The sequence below is a fragment of the Aphis gossypii genome, chromosome 2 (assembly GCF_020184175.1).
Source record: "Aphis gossypii isolate Hap1 chromosome 2, ASM2018417v2, whole genome shotgun sequence".
NCBI classification, from domain to species: Eukaryota; Metazoa; Arthropoda; class Insecta; order Hemiptera; family Aphididae; genus Aphis; species Aphis gossypii.
In genome coordinates, this window is record NC_065531.1 from 20,989,974 (window position 1) to 21,009,614 (window position 19,641).

General features: G+C 28.5%; 1 protein-coding gene across 1 annotated transcript in view; it reads left to right on the forward strand.

The window, feature by feature from the left end:
* Nucleotides 1–9,452: 9,452 nt before the first annotated feature.
* Nucleotides 9,453–19,641, forward strand: part of LOC114131044 (serine proteinase stubble) — a 31,897-nt gene continuing 21,708 nt past the window's right edge. Inside the window, exon 1 of the mRNA XM_050200900.1 lies at nucleotides 9,453–9,971. The gene's annotated coding sequence lies outside the window, so the exon portion shown is untranslated. The remainder of the gene's footprint in view (nucleotides 9,972–19,641) is intronic.

Sequence of the window (19,641 nt, forward strand, 5' to 3'; positions counted from 1 at the left end):
AACCTAACCAAAGTGTATATTACTGTAGTATTTATACTTGCAAAACATTTTTAAGACAATAAATTATCACCAACATTATAATTCTTGACTAGGGATTTTTAATGTGTATTGAAAAAGTAATAAATTTAAAATGAAGAACAGAGAAGTAGTTATTAAAATGTCACGTTTATATGTTACACCAAGTAACGAACTGCTGTCAATATAAAATTTACAAATTATATAAAATAAAAATCACCAAAAATATTTGATACTTAATTTAAAAATTTAAAATTCTATACAATAGATTAAAAGTTTACAACCAAAATAGATTCAATAAAAACAGTTGTATTTTATAAATAGTTTATTAATATATTATAATATATTGCTTTGGAGAAAATTCAAAAAAGACCCTTTTCGATAGTACCTTAATTAACATTCTACATAATTCGTTGACACGAAAATATCTCCTATGTGCTAAATTTGTGATTTTGAGATATTGGTATCCATAGATTCAGAAAAAATAGGCGGTCATTTTGATAAAAACTCCAATATGCTATCACCATCGTAGAATACCTCTTATGTGGTTAAAATGTTGATCAAAATTATATAGGAGATATTGGCATGCAGGTTGGGTATGAGTAGATGTAGTGTCGCGTATGAAATATACACATGGGAGATTTTTCCATGTTTATAAACGATATTACCTCCTATGTACTGTTCGGCAAAAAAAAAAAATCTAACATAATCTCCTATGTGATGAAATATTTACAATTTGTACAATAAATACAAATATATCAATTTTTTTTCAAAATAAAAATGTATATTTTTTTACATTTTTTAAATCTATTTTCATTAATCATTGATGACTTGTGATTTTTTAAAACGTTTTCGTCCCTTCTGAAAAATTAGGTTTTAGCACATAGGAGATTTGTTCGTGTCAACGACGAATATTTCATTTGTAAAATGTTGGTATATATAGTGTTTAAACTATAGATATATGTTATAAGTTATAAAAAATTCATCGTTAAAAAAAGGTATAGAATATTAATTCATTTCAGAAATTTAAAAACTCATTCCACTAAGAAAATACTTACTATGGAATGATTTTCAAAATAATTTACAAATAAAATAATACTTACCATAATAAAGCTTTAATCGGTAATTAGTAAACACTATTATATAGAATCCGTTTACTTACTATTATAACTGGTACCTACATATATTTATAATATTTTTTGAAAAAGTATTTTTGTTTTTTGCAGCGTTGAACAATCACGGATCGTGATGTATTAATAACATAAATTAAATAATAACATTTTAACCGTTGTTAAAAAGATATAGATAGTATTTTTATAAGGTAAGTAAATTTCCGTTACAATAATAATTGATAAGTTATCAATGATTACGCATTTGAAGTGTAATACTGTTATAATATAATATCGATAAAAATAAAAAATAGCTACAATAATTTATTATTATAATGATGGGCAATCAATGTTCGTTATAATAACATCATAACGAAAAATCACTGATCACGTCTTAGGTAAAACGATTTAAAAATAAGTAGAAAAATACGTAAGTACTTCTTAATCTACAAGATTTTTTAACAAAAATTAAATTTATATCCGTGTTCATTTCCGAGGTCATTGTGTTACGTAATATTATTATACATTCTTTGTGAATAAGTTAAAATGTAGAAGACTGCAGTTAGAAGAAAAAAAATAGATATTAATGCACGTATTATGCACCATTTTGTCAAAAAAAGTTTCACTCTGCGATGTGAATCAACTATTAATACAGGCGGCTATACACTGTTATTTAATATTCACACTGCGGCTACATGCCCATACGAATATAAGTACTCGTATTACGACACCACGAAATCTAATAAGTAATAATAATATAATATTGTTTTGTGTTTTCACTTATACATTGTTTTTCGGAACGTTATGCATTGGCCATTTGAACGACGCAACATAGTAGCTGTATAACTATTAGCGTGTCACGTTTACACGTTTATACAGGTACGATGCAGCGGCGGCGTACCGTATATACATTAGTAGGCAGAGGGTTTTCTCAAGGTAGGCGTAAGAAATTGAGAAGAAAAAAAAAACGTATTTATAATACAATATTTGTTTAACCAATTGATTTGTTAGGTGACGGCGAACAAATCGCACTGTAACGCAGTGACTTGTATACTGATTAGCGCCCACACGACTTTCGATGTGTTTTTGATAGAATATTATCGACTGGCGGAAATCGATCGAAAGCATTGTAATAGACTGATGTATACTATTATTATCGGTTTTTCGTGAAAATGTTGATCCGATTAATATTATGCTTCAATTTCTCTAAATCTATATCAAAAATGATTGCCGAAATAAATATATATATATATATTATATTATATTATATAATAAGTACTTCAATACTAAAGACGAATTTATATTAAAATTTAAGTACTCAATATATAGTGAGTTAAAAAATAAATTAATACAAATGCTCTTATATAAATTAAGATCAATTACTTACTAATCTGATTAAAATACATTATCATCCGAAGTAATCTTATTACTCTAAACGCATTAAAAATTATAATTATTATAGTAATACATATATTTGAAGGTGCATCAGAGCCTAAAAAAAAAAATATGAAATAATAAATATTAGGTTTTAAAATTTATTTTAATATTTTACACATTTTTGGAGAATATATTATAACGTGACTGACTTTATTTTTAATTGATAATCTTTGAAAGTTTTGAGTATGTAAAGTTGACAATTTGATAATTACTAATTATGGTAAAAAGTACTAATGTTATGATTGCAAAGTAATAAATTCAAATAACCTTATAATTTAATGATAAATAATTGATTTCTGAAATGTTAAAGAATTACGAATTTCTAATTAAATAGTGTACCTTAAACAATTTCCGAAACACTACTTCTTCTATCTCCAAAAAATATTTTTCCGAAACATAAAATACCAATTATTACTTTCTCTAAAAGCTACAACTTTAAGAAATTAAAATAATTAATTTCCTTTTTGGTAAAAGTATGAGTGACTGTTTAATATTTTTGTCGGATGTTAATTTTTATTTTGTAACTTTATTATGTTCAAAGCTTATATAAAAATATGGGTCAATATAATACGACAGAACTAAATATAGCAACTCACCATATTATTATAATAACAATAAAAGCAGACAATAATATTTATTATAGTTTATGTATGGAAGTTGTTACTTATTTACACTTTCATAAATCAGTAGACAATAGGCTGAAAAAAATACTAAAGTATGAATAAAGCTGATTATGTACACAATTAAACCTCATTTTAGTGAATTAAAAACATTTTTATTTGATTATAAACATTTTTTGGGTGAACTTTTTATTTTTTTCAATAATATTATGTACAACATATTAAAATACTGTACGGTAGAATTTAGTATTTCACCGTTCAGTAATATTTTGTAAGGTAAAAGCGAGTGAATTTAACACTACAGATATACCTATAATAGGTATATCTTAGAATCCTGAATGGTGTTTATCAAGAATAAGATATTGATCTATAAAATCTATACAATTGATATGATCATAAGTCATGATGTACTACCAACAAATTCCAATATAAACTGTCCACACATGCCCTTCACCATTGTCCGCATTAAACCTGTATAAAATGATCAATACATTAACATTACAAGATGTAAACTATACAATAATGAAATCCACTGATGACGTTACATTTTTACTAGAAATGCACATTCTGTTAATTATTAAAAAGAAAAAAAAATGGTAATTTCAAATTACTTTTTACATAATTATATAATATAATAATAATAAGAAAACGGTCATAATATAGTCGATTATTAAATTAAATTATTCTTGAAAAGATGATGATTCAAAAAATATCCAAAAAAATATTTACGACTTAATTAAAACAACTCAACAATTTCAAACAAGATCATGTGCTAACAAATTACAAAAAAAAAGTAGTTTTTATAAAAAAAAAAAAAAAAATCAAAAAGTTTATATCGCAACAAGACACTCTTTAAATGGTATAAAATATAATATAAGCATTTGAAAATTCGTTCTTTAAGTAGATGTAATTAAAAATGTCAAAAACCGAATTTAAATAAATTTAAATATTATTAAAAAAATAAAGGGAAGCGGTAAACAAGATTGGGGTATCCCTTATAGTGATTCCTTAGTTTCCGGTTTATGCGGTTTGTCATTATTGGAAACAGATGAAATATTATTTATGGTTTTTTTTTTTCAATCATCCAAGTTCTCAATTCTTTCAGCCCACAGTGACACGTAATCGATGTAATGATTCAAATTTATAATGACGCGTTTCGTCATTAATCCAGAGCTCGTTTTATACCTACGCTCATCGATTCGTCTCGTACCGATCCTCTTTACACATTATTATAATAATAACTGGGTCATGGTCGACATACCGTCTATATCCTCTTACGTAATTTAGATTATAATAGAAAACACACACACATCCTACTGCCGATTAATCATACTTGGAAGTTGGAGGGTGATGTGTAAAATTTATGAAATGGATTATAATTATATAAACAATAATCATTCAAAAAAAAAAAAAAAAAAACAGGACTTATAACGAATTGAAAATCACTCTTCAAATCAAAGTGTGTTTTATTATTTTTTTTTGAAACTATAAATACAATTAATATTTCACAATTTCAGTTTTTTTTTTTTTTTAAAACTTAATAGTTAATTAGCTATATTTAGAAGTATTTGTGCCTAAAATATAGTTTTATTTAAAAATTATTATATATATTATATTTTATTAAATGTATATAATATTGCTAAAATCCGGGATTCGCATATAATAATATAGTAAGTTCACATTAAAAATCATTAGTGTATTTAGCTTATATTTACATAATTATGTTATACTTTACACGATTTTATTACACGGATGGCTAGTCTTGCGTATAACATAATAATGATATATCGTACGTATCAATTTCTGTGTGGTATTTTGCATACAATTGTTATCACTTATCAGATCCATCAAGTTCACCATCTAAACATTTTTTTATTGAATCGGTGTGATTTTTTTTTTTAAATGTTTTATTTCTTCCGAACGTGAAAATATACGCAATATCACATGGATAGGAAAATAAACGAATAAAACAATTCGAGTTATGTTTCAACGTAAACCGTAAAGCATAAAACCATATACATTATACACGTATATAGATAATTTTAGGTTAAACAACTATATAGTATTATGGAGGTCAACAAAGTATTTAACCACCGTGTGCGCATTAGATATTGGTGTACCGCGAACATATTATTCTCATACGGTCGTATACGTTTACCTACGTTTGATCAAAGAAAGTAAAATGATAATACTATCATAAATATATAAGAAGGTTTTATACAGACGAACATGACGTTTGAATAGCATCGCGGTATACTTACACGGTAAGCTAAACATACAGACACACGTACACCGTACATGGCATTACCTAATTACGGTGTTTATGGAATCAGGCTGAAGTATATAAAGTGTATAATTTTCGTATAACGTACCTATATCTGTTGTACACGTATATTTATATGTATCGCCGTCTAAATCGCTAATTTTCGATACTTACCTACATGATTTTATTTTCTCATATTACATATATTATATCCATTAGCAAGTAATATAATAACGATGTCCCATTGGCGGCGCTGTATAATTACAATCACAGAGAAAGGATTTAGATAAATCGTATATTTGTACAGCGTGATGATAATATAATGTGTAACAACTAGGTACTTGCGTTTATTAGGCATATTGGACGCGAAGAACTCTGAAAAACCGCGATCGTTAATATATAAGCAGCGGCAGATATATAGTTTTCCGTTTGCAGACATTATGGCCTGTGGTTTTTTTCTTTAACGATCCTGCAGACGAAAATAAAACGTAATTTGTGTTTGTATCTAGGTTGGATGTTTTTGTAAGACCGGATGCTATACAGCCACAGTGTCCTAATAAGAAAAATAGTGCTGGATTTGAAACGATCGGAAATCAACGATACAGATCCGAATGCGATAATCTCGAGGGTGACCATAATAGTATTATGATCATACACGATTCGTAGGAATCGTTTTTCTCGCGTTTAAACAAGCACCGGTTGAATACCCGCGAGTGCATTATTTCGCGAACGGACTGGTAAAATCCGATTTTGAACGTTCTTAAATCAGCTAAGTGGTCAAAATTCGGACGATACGTCCTACTTAAATAGTAAACAATTTAGTAATGATAATAATAACAACACTACCTATATATTATAATAGTACAGCGATTTGGCGATACCGGGCGAACCTAATTCGTTTTGAATAATTAATTGCAAATACAGTTGCGGAATATATTATTATAATATTATACAGCACACTTGCACGCGTGTTAGAATAATATTATTATTGTTTTAGACGTTTCTATATTATTGGTGTAATAACGATAATATTATTATTTGCACGTCTGATAAACTTCGCGTTATTTGTCCGATCACATTACCGTATGACATATCTGACGTTATAGTCGATCATAACTATATACGTATACATCGCTTTATGATCGATTAATCATGTTAAATATTGGATAATCGGTATGGTGCGAGTTTCAGTGCATCGTTCGCTTAATAAGTCATAACAGCACACATCGATAGCTCAACTTTGACACTAATTTACGTGCCATGTTCGGAAGGTGACGTAATTTATTGCTAACCAGGACAACTTCCTGAATATAATATGTATATCCTATATATATATATATATATATATATGTATTATGTATGTGTAATATATTATGAGGTTGTAGTTTTAAGGTCAAAGTCGCTCTTTACCTGCTGCTGTTGTTGTTTACAGGCCATTGACATTTGCCGTGGCTCCAACCACAGCTGTGCCGTATTAACTATTATACTCAATAACATAATATAGCCCGTAAAATTTATTGATTTTAATTTCAATATAACCGAGTTTAAGCCATGTGTGTATTGAATGTCCCATAATATGTATATAAGTTACACGCGATAGGTAGCTGGCTTAAAAAGATAAAGAAACACGCACAGATATCGTCATAATTGCAATCGTCTGTTTCACCGAATCTGAATAGCTATTAGCTACCGAATGTACCGATCACGCGGTTTAATTAATATAAAAGTAGCGTAGAATTAACCAAACTTTACCGTATGAAAATCGTATCCTTCTTTCGATCGTAAATCCATTAATTCGTGTATTTAATTATAGGTCCATAGTCATTATTTACGGCTTGTTACGAGTAACAATAAAATTTAAAAGTAATTAAATTGTATTCCTAGAAAATAATATTATTAGACGACACTGTTACTTTAAATGATAATCGATATAGTTACCGTAATACCATATTATGACTATTGTTTTAGTAGGTATACAAGAGCTAAATTTCTTAAAATTTTAGACCCCTATTATGATAATTATTTTGTAATTTCAAAATATATCAATTTTTGCAATTTACGAAATGGAAAATATTAAATTCTTTACAATGTATTATGATTTTGCGCATTACGTGTACATGTTATTTTTATTTTTATTCCGAGTTTGGATTCATATCATGATATAACTATATATAGGCACGTATAAATAATATATTATTTTTTATTTTATGAATAAAACTACACAGAACATTATATTATTAGTGCTTGTATGGTAACAACTTTCTTATACCTATCGAACCTATATACACTTATATAAACGCACGATAGCCGTTAAACAAATTACAATTATTATTATATTCATGATCGTCTGATAACATAAATAAAATCACATTAAAAACCAATTTAAATGATTAAATTTTAGTGACTTGTAAAATAAACATTATTTTCACATTAATTTTTATATTTTAATTTTTTTAGTATTTTTATTGAACGTCATAACATCAGCTTCATGGTAAGTAATCATATACATTTTAATGGGTGACATATTATTTGATAACGGAACTTAAAATTTGTTTATACCTCTAACTGTATTTATGCATGCATTATCTTAATCACAAATTATTAAAATTTAGTTTTAATATTTAAAATTAGTAAGATTAGAAAATAATTATTATTCATCACTTATTAAAACTTAAAATATTTATGTAAATTTTAATATTGAATATAATATCTCAACTGTACTATAATAATATTATATTAGATATTATACGTATGTAAATTATTTAGATTTGAGATCAAAGGGATTTTTTGTTTTTATAAGGTTTTTCTATGATAAAAGTACAAAAATATTTTTACTCATTCAAATTCAAAAACAACTACCTCGCTATTGTGTGTGTATTTCCCACATAATTGGTAATTTCTGTACTACGTAGAGTAGTTGTTTAATAAAATATAATTGATAAATATAGAATTTATGATCACTAAAAAAAAAAAACAATAGTAATAATTTGGTTGGAAATATAAAGCTTTATTTATTGTATAACCTGGACAAACTTTAATAGCGAACCCTTAATGTCCCAGCTGACCCTCTAAACAAATGCATTTAATCACTTAAAAATTATAACTTAATAAAAACTTGTAATGCTTACTAAATTAATAACTCCAATAAAATTCTAAAATTTATTGTATACGTTAGAAAAATCCAGTTACTAGATAATATTATGAAGTAAACCTATTCATCATAAGGTCAGATAATAATAAATAGTTTTATAAATAAATATTATAAAGAAATAATTTTTTATAAAAAATTCCGAATAATAACAAGTGAAAGATCACTAACGAAAAATTTCCGAGATCCTTCAAAACATTTCTAATCAGACAAATAATTCATAAATTAATATATTTTCAACGATCCATTAACAAATAAGAAAAATATAATCTTAAAAACGAATTATTGGAATACAAAGAAAATCCAATATACATTGAATGGACAAAAACACTTTTCAATTATTCTGTAATTTATCAACTATTTAGAGATGAACTACTTAATAAATTAACAATAATATAATATATATTCGAAAGAATCGAATGCATATCTATTTCGAATTTATTGCAGAAAAAAATCTAAAGTTTTTGGGAATTTTAACAATATTATTTGTAAACCGACCGGAGTGAACCAAACGAAAAGTGGCGATATTAATCCCGGCTATAGAACATATATATAATATAATGAAGTGTCGTGCATGATAATAATTGTATACTTATGTATATTATTTCGATATATAAGCGTATAGAACACAATGTAAACACTTATCGGTGCGTGTATTAAAATGTAAAACGTACCGATGAATAATAATAGTAATAATAATTCTCCTGCCGTGCTCTGGTGTGGCATAAGTAATAACATTATTTTAGAACGTATAATAATAATAATAATATGACCCACTCCTACGGTTCCCCTCCGATTGCAACAATCGCAACGGAGGCGGCAAGGATCCGTCTGTCAAAGCCACGTGCTCGTCTCGAACGCCGCGAATACCGGCAGTCACCCGCGTTCCGTTTGCCCGACCGCTACACGCACTGACCAGATAAAAAAAAAAATAATAATAATAAATAATATACAATCATATAAATAAAATAATAAAAATAAAAAATAGTACACGTCGATGTATCATACCTATTGCGATCGTACTAATAATAACAATAATTTATAAGTCGACGGTTCGATTTCGATTTCATTACTATGCGAGTTACGTTACGCGTGTATATTGCTAGTTGTCCGATAATGATCGTTGATTGAATCGCGTGTGTTCGAGTGCAGCGAGTGTGTTGTGGTGTACAATATACCATTTTGCCGACGACGGTCGATAAAATATAGTTTATAATTTTCATTATTATTGTTATTATTCTCTCATCCGACGAATTGATATTTGCATGTATTCGTTTGTTTTAATGATATCGCGATTCCTTCAGCGCGGACTATGCAGGCCGGGGATACCGGGCGTGCCAAGTCAATGAATAGTTATTGAAAAACTAAACGAAAATCAGGTACATATTAAAATATTATTATTGTTAAATTATAATATCATATATAGTAAGTAGCTGATAATGTTATCGTATATTTTATTTATTTGAAAACATTTTATGTTTTCTGCAAATATTTGGCGTTTTAACATCGTATTACTTAAATTATAATTTTTCCTCATAGTCGAAAATTTTGATAAAGCCATTTGTTTCAAATTATAATTATATGTACTTAAAAAAAAAAATCAAAAATAGTTGTGTAATTGCTTGAATTTTAACTAAGTAGTTCCTCTAAAATATATTATTTTATAAAAAAAAAAATAAATAATGTGCAATTTAATGGTCGAAATAAATATTTTTCCATAAGGAATATTTGATAATATTATGTGTGCGACTATTAAAGTCTCTGTAAAATAAAAATCTTATAATGTTCCTTATAAATAATTTTAGTTGAAGTGCATTAGTGTATAATGTATAATATTATGATATTTGTCAAAAACTTTGCAAGTATGATATATAATGTACATCAGTTATAATTATATATTTTAAATCTATTATTATTATCGTTAATTATAATGAAAAATTGGATTAATAATTAAGGAAGTACACATAAAATTTAATAAAATATAAAATATACACTACTATGTATTATACATTTATACTGACCTACTACCTATAATATCGAAATATAAATATTTTTCCAGTAAAATTTTAATAATGTATGTACATAACATATATATTCTTTAATGTATGATGTACCTACATATACATACTGACATTGTGTTATAGCATTTACTTTGTTTGATAGTTTTTAACGATTTTTAAATCACCATTTTATTGCATGAATAAAACATTCGAAAAATGTAAAACGGTTTTTACTATATATTATATTCGCAATAAAGGTACTTGAAATAATGATAAGTCGTGTGGGTCAATGATAATAGATACGTCAAATTGACTGGATAGAGGGATACGGAAAAAAAAATAAAGAAGGAAAAAAAAACGATCAACCGGTTTTTGTTGTATGGTCAGGAGAATAAAAAAAAAAAAAACAGTAAGAAGAAATATACTGTACGTGTGTCGTATGATTGAAAAAGCCGACAACCGTGCGCTCTCTAGCTAGACAGGATTGTCGTGTTTAAACGGCTCCAGAAATGGCAAAGATGGCCCCAAAACAACTGCCGCCGTGATTTCTGTAATTGGTAAAATTGGTCGGAGAATTTTTTTTTCCTCTCGTAGGGAGGCGTAATTTATTTTAGGCGACTTCCAACGACACCTTTTTAGGATATGTCCATTTTACGGACATCTCGGTCACAAACTATATGGGCTTTAGTGCTATTAACACTTGAGTATTGTATGTGTAAGGGAGTATTCTACTCCATTGACTTAAATACACACTCATTCAGCGTGGTTTTTCTTAAAAGTCAACAGTATATTTATTTAATAACTGTTATTATTTTTAATCGTACTTAAATAACTGCAATTGCTATATTATAAGATATATTTATATGTGTATATAAAAAAAAAATACTATTTACTTAAATTAAGTTATAAATGTTGGGTCTGTGTAGTAAAATCTGATAATTTATTAGCGAGAAAGTCATAAACAAATAGCATTTTATGCTTATATAGTAAGGACCCAATGGCTACATCGTAGATGAACATGGACGTATATGATATATCATTATCATAGAAAAAAATAATACTTATGAGTTCATAAAATCATACTTTCTTTTAAATATTGTTGTAGTAGTCTTATAAAATGAAATTATTAAAATTACCTATTCACAATATTATAATAACAGCGCTTTGAGCGATGGCCATAAGTCACTTGTTAAATCTAAGAACAGCATTTATCTAATTACACAAATAATAACATAAAAAAATAACTGTTTGCTCCAACCATTCTCACGGTTGTAAAAAATAAATAATATTTACGTTCTCCGGCTTAATAGTTAATACTATATACTCAAATTTATTAAACTGCCTATAAGCAATCTTTAAGCCTACGAGTTTTATTCAAATACATTTCATCACGTCGTCGACATATTAAAATCTGTCGAACCGAATATCCAATTATATAGCTTTAAAGATTGATTGTAATAACAATTATGACAGCATACATTTTAATCGTACTATGAAATGCATTACATTAGTCGTACGTCAATTTATTAAAATATCTCAGAAAGTCATATTATGTGTTTCAATACTGAGGTGAGCTGATTACTTTATGATATATCTTATACGTTATTTTCTATTATACACTCACTGCTCTAAAATGATGTCCGCTCGTTCACAATCGTTACACACGCGTTTGTTTTAATAAAACATTAATACATATATATTATTGTGTTTCATAAAGTAGGTAATAATATTCCAAGTTCGAAGAATATGTTTGTATAATTTTTCGACGTGACTTCTGTAGCAGACTTCCCGCGTTGGAAAACATAATAATCATTGAACCATAAACGTTGCACCTGGTGGTACATGCTAATAGTACCAACAACATATGTAAAATACACGGACGATGGGTGAAATTCTATTGTTGCATAATATACCGAATGCATCCGTGATTAAGGTGTACTTTGTGAATCAAAGCAAATCGAGGCATAAAGATTTTCTATTTAACGAGGTGTACAAGAGAATACATATTAGAAAAGTGCATTGTGTTGCGATGAATAGTTTATAATGTGTACCTTATTTATATTTGTGCGGGACGTGTATTTAATAATTCAATAATAAAAAACTGTTAATTACCCATTGTAGTTTTAACTAATAAAACCACCTCTATCTACTGTGATAAAACAAAGTGCACTTTTACTGTAACATGGATCCAATATAGTGTACTGTGTTCAACCACCGTTGCAGTATACGTGTAGAACATATATTTTAATTTATTTTACCCAAAACTTCAAAAACGCGCTGTTGTAAATAATTAGATTTCCGTGCGTTTGATATTGTATTATAACACGATATACTATGAAATAATAAATTTAAAAATTCACAACGAACAGTTTGAAAAATATTACTCGTCTCGATAATAATAAGTATTAATTATTATTGTTATTATTATGTTAATAACGTACCGGCTTTAAAATATAAAAAGCTTAACAATGGATTTACCGTATATACAGTTCCGTCGATACGGATATCCAGTGAAGTCGAAAAATTATTGTTCGTAGAACTTGCGAGCAAAAAATATGCATCGTACGTATTAAGAAAGCGATAAAGTCGCGGTTATAGTTTTATGGCCATGCCGCCGCGCCGGTGCACCGTACGACGACGGTGCATGCCTCCGTCGACGTTCAACGTGTTAGAATAATATCGTTTTGCTACTGTTATAATAGGATACCGTGATACGTATTATGACACTGTATGGGACGTGTATAAAATAAAATAAAAACGAATAAACAATTTTCTCCGAGATATCATGTTTTTATCACCTTATTTGTTGCGAAAATATAACGATCGTGACCGCTAACATCATATTATTATTATTATATTATATTGTCGGTCGCAGTGAACCGATATTATTATTATTATTATTATTATATTTATACGACTTAATAATATTATATACAGTGTATACAGTTCGCAAGACCAGTAATCAAAACCTAATATGTATTGATACATAAACATTAAACGTGAAAAACGCGATTCGCCGCATGCAGCAGGATATGACTTACTATAACAATACAACTCTACGACTATATTATTATTATGTACCCATTTACCTATATATTATTATGGTACAATATCATTAAACGCGTGTTTGATTTACGTCTGTGTGTGTGTGTGTGTGTGTTGTAAGCACATTATAATATTGTAAGTCGTACCGAGTTAAGTACCAATTTCGTTTATTACCTAGGTAAATATGTTTACCAAGATTGTTTCTATGTTAATACAGAACCATAAAACTGTCGTTATTATTTCTGTATCGAATAGTCGACTGACTTTTATTATTTGAAAAAATTACCATAAAATACGTTTACGTGCAATCCATCGGCTTACGCTTATCACAAAAATATACGGTAACGTGCGGTTGTTTCGATTACACGTCCGTATTCCAAGTATACCCATAGTGAACGCTGTAAGGAGATAATTGAATTCCTGTTCAATCTGAGAGATTTTGAAACACATAATAATATCCCATATTTCGTCAAGTAAATAATGGAACTATTATATACCGTATTCGAGCGCTAAAGAGACTGAGTTTAGACGACATTAATTTCGAAAAATTTATTTAATAATAATAGAATCTACAAACTTAACGTATATTATGAATCAAAATAATATAATTTAAACAATCGAACGGTTATAAAAATGTAATTTATTTTATTTAACGAATAGTTAAATTATTTAATTTCTTTACGGTTTTAATTTAACACACGCTTGGCGTCGACGTAATAATAATATTTTGGAATGTGTAATAATATATTTTGTACTGCCAAAATTTAGTGACTGATGCGAGCTGAGCATTTACTTAAAAGCCAACAATCGCTTAATCGATAAATTGCCGTAATGAAGTTATTATTTTATTAGAATAATCGGTGTGATAATTAACAGAAAATTAAAAGAAAAAAGAAAAAAAAATCTGATTTGCTTGTATCGTGATTCTAGGCAAACACAATGAAATTAATCAACAATAATTATCCAGGTTGGCGAAAATCTATGTCTCCTCTTGGCGTTTAGTGAAATGTACCTACTATTAATTAGTCACCTTCCAATTTATTTTACTCGGACCGTGTCTAACCTAGATTAACAAGACCATAAATGTTAGTACACAGACACATACACAGAAAAAAAAAATTTAATCAACTACTCATAAAACGTCTAAAATTTTAGGGTGACCGGTATAAACGGATATTTATGTTTTTTATTACTTTATTATTTTAATTACTTTCCTATTTTACTTTCGCATGAGAAAACCAGCAGTTGTTGGACGGCCAACCGGTCTGATTAAAATCTTTTTTATTTTTTATGAATTAATATTTCGACGTGCCCTTGAAACTGTAACTTTTAATTTCTATTAAAATATAGTCTGCTGAACCCCAAAACTGGTTTTTTCTTCCCGAGCAATATTTAAAAAAATGTGATTTATTACTATTTATTTAGCTTTAGGTACTTTAGGTACATAATAATACATATCGATTAATTAATATTTAAACAATAAATTAATGTAGGAGAATTCGGCCTCATAAAAAAAAAAGTTATTAGTAAGAATATTTCATCAGTTTATGTATTAAAATAATATATATAATTATCTACATGATGATATTTCGATTATCGTTTGAAAACTGATATGAATATATTATATTATAACGTGTTTAATTGTCTTAAACCAGATATTCGAAAAGTATAATTACTATAAGCGTGTTTGAAAAATAAGTTCAATAAACGGAATGATTACTATTTGTTTTGTCGATAATCATCGTTGTGTGATTTAGAACAAGTATTATAATAACAGATCATTATAAATGTATAATTCATCTTGTGTGCTATAATAACATGATGAAAAACACGTATGTACATTTACATGCCTAATAATTTATTTTGATTTTAAGTAGAAAAAAAAAGAAACCTACAATCCCCTATTATACACACCAGTACGCATCATGTAATTCATATGATTTAATAATACTTAAACATATATTATAATTTGATATTATAATATCAAGCATCAACATCGATTATTAGCAAAATAAATACTGCATTAGGTATAATCATAGTTTTTAATGTGTTTAATTGAAAATAAATATAGGTACTAATCCGTGGAATTATTTTATTATATTTTTGTACCTACAACTATACACACATAATACATAGCTTACAAAATTTTGTCATATTACTATTAATAATTACAGTACACGCATAAATTATTCTTCAGCAGTCTATAGATTCCGGATTTTGAGATTAAAATATATTTTGATTATTGAGCGGGATGAAATCCTTTATTCGGACCATTAAATTATAAAAATAATAATGACACTAATAAAATATGTTAATATATTATATTGAACGTATGAAAAATTTCCTAAATAATTTTTTCAAACATTTCGACCAGAATCGCAGGTATAACAGTAAGAATTCGATGATAATTTTCGGTAAAAATATATTATCATATCAATGGCGAAATGTCGTGGTTTCTCGTACATAATGTATGTTTATAAAGTAAAAGTGTCACAAATTAGTTATGATTACATTCGTTTGTCTTTTAAATAACGACCAAAGTAGAGCTTTCCCGTATTACTCTCACTAGTCTAACTAACCTTCATATTCATGTTTACATATAATATAATATATATATTATCGACGTTATACTTTTTTCCGAATCATTCATCAGTCTTACGGCATTTTATACTGGACGGTTAACCGAATCACTCAAATGGAACCTCGCGTATAGAGATTGAATGTAACATTGTATCTAGTGGGGATTTGTAAATCGAATTTCCCGCGGGGTTCGAAAAAAGTATTCGTATATAGAGGACTTAAAGGGGATACGGTCGCTATATCCGGAATATATACGTTCACCGCAATTTATCTGTTTTGTTTTTTCGCTCTTATAAATCCTTTATATATTCTATGTACGGTTTTTATTGCCATTTCGACGCTTTTGGACTTGGTTTGAACGGCCAATAAAATTAAAAACTACGCACATATAAATAAAATAAATAAATACATGTACCTATATAGTACACGCGGCTATGTCTGACTATAAGTATAATAATATATATATATATATATACGAGAAACAGATTCGTGCAAACACGGACACGACTGTGACCATTGAAATCATTCAGATAACGATTTATGCTCAAATTTATGTTTGCGTGTGAGTTTTATTATACATAATAATATGTACATATATGCTAACAACCAAACAAAATAATATGATTATTACAGTGTCCTAGAAAACGACTGGGCGTCTGGTGTGTGATGGTTTTTATTGGGTATTCAAAGAGATTCTGCAAATCATAATAATTATATAGGTGTACCTACGGGGTAATGGCAATGTCCACTGCCAAATATTGATTTTCACCCAAACACGAATTCCGTGTTAAACTCTCTGAACTTACATATAAATAATATCACATATAACCTGACTACGACGTATAATACATTATTTTTTATTTTATTTTTACGGCATATAATTGATATTTACAGTAGGTAAGATAAACAATAAATATATGTTATATTGTGTTACGGCATTTATTTCCACATATTATTATGATGCATTAAGAATACGAAATGTTTGTGGTAATCACACACGCGTTGTTTAGCCACGTTGGTATATGATTTTATGGTTATACTATTGAAGTCTAATTTAATATTAAATACAATTTTGAATATTAACTGTGTTGATTTTAACACAACCACAGTATCGTATGCCAACATTAGTCACATAAATCTATTTAATATATTTGAAATATTTAGTATAATATATTATAATTAACCGTATTAATGTATTAAGTATTTTAAAAATCGAATAGGATAATCCAGCTTAAGCGTTATTGTATATTATTCGTAAAATATATTTTGATGCAGTTTTGTGTTGTTACGAAACTTTTTTAACTGCACGATAAATAAATAGGTATAATTTTAGCCGATAAGAGGAGACTGTGTACGGCTCGCATACTATAGGTTCATTAAGGCATGTACGAAATACGAACTGTATAGATGAATATGTGCGTATTAACAACCATTTTCGCACTAATGTTTTCTAGTATTTTCCATAAATTTCTTTTAAAACGAATTATAAGCGATTGTTTGCGAGCTTTTGAAGCGAACACTTTCACCTGATCCCGCGGTTGACTCGTGTACCTATACACGTTTACATTATACGTGTATTAACGCGTTAATAATGTATATAATATATGTTTGGCTCTAATAACTCTGCGCAGACAACACGATGATGTACTCGCTCTTATTGTTTTTCCGAGTAATAATAATATCATAATATAACGTGTATATAAATATATATATATTATACGACGTATATAACAATAATTAAGTAGAAGATGGGAAAATTAACGTCCTACATACAACACTCTACCGACGTGCACATTATATCCTGCACTCAGTGTGTGCACGGTGCGTACAATATATATAATATGTATAACGATTTTAATTAACACCGGAGACGTGTTTGTAAGCCGGATGTCACATGATGTCTCCGCGTATGGACGATCATCTGTGCAGGTCGTATCATTTTCGCGCTCATACACAAATATCTTCGTATAGTAGCTGCACCGGCTGTACGATATAATAATAATAATAATAATAGCCGTCTCGACGACGGATTTACGAGAAAATTAGACGTTCGGTTTTTTAATGCGCAAACCCGCGCTCAGCCGCAACAGTAAATAACTACGTACGATTATCGCGTGAAACGTACAAATGTATATTATGATACCCGCTTCAGTCCATCTTCCGCCACACGACCTATTATCGCAGTTATTTCGTCGTTTTATTAAAACATCGTTTTGAAAGACTGAGGTTATTAATCTTATATAACTGCACGCCTAATTAAACAAATTTATTAGCGCGCGCGACACCTGTAAACGCGAACAGAACTCGAATTTTATGAAAGTACACATCGAGTGTAACTGTACGAGGAAAACGATATGTATATAATAATTATTGTATATAAAAAAATGTCATTATTTTTATCTTTGCCAAACTTTTGTTTGTTTTTTCGCTCTGTGTTCTGTATTCCCGCGTATGACGAGTTTTGAGTCGTAAAAAAAAGAAACATCGAAGAAAAATATCAACATGCGACTAAAGTATATATCTTCATTTTTATTAAAAAAAAAAATGCTTATCTACTGTAATAACTACGCAACAAAACTTTGGCATTTTACCAACGGGGGTGTATGATGTACATTAACAAATTGTTTTTATAATGATTATATAAGATAGTTATCAAAAGTGTTTTTTAAGATAAGAATATTTTAAAAGAAAAACAAATTTGACCCATTCGTCAAATAAATTATGACTGTATCTAGCTACAATCGCGTTTGCTTATAAAATATACAAACGCATGTTTTGAAATGGAGAAGAATATACATAGATCCGTTAAAACATTATACATTTAAATTCGTCAGGATATTGAAACAGAGTTCAACCAGTTACTGCGGTTAGGAAGTAACAATTTGTGATACAATCGTGGTTGACCGATTTCCACCGATATTTTCGTGTCATTATACAAGACTTATCCGACGTACCTACCTATCTCATTAAACCCATCGCAGACACAATTATTTTTGTAATAATAACAGTCTACCGACGAGTACCGTTCTCGAACGCTACAGAAACCGAATTGGCTTGTACAAATAATATTATTATATGATCTTGCCCGGCACTCAGCACCGATCTAACTGCTCAATGCCAACACCGATGACGATCTGATAGTTCACTGAGAACCTAACGATATAGCTACCTGCGCGCTATAATAATAATTGTCACGTGTAAGTATAACTATTACGGACGTCGCCGGTGAGATGATATTATTATGATATAGGTAGGTAGGTTAGTAGACAGTAATAGGTAATAATATGATAAAAGCGTTCCGCAGGAAACGCGCTTTTGTTTGGCCTGCAACGGTCGCGAACCGCCGAGGCGCAGTTTCGGGGAGTAAAAGAACGTCGGAATATTATGCGTAAAAAATAAAAATTACAAAATAAAAGATTGCTGT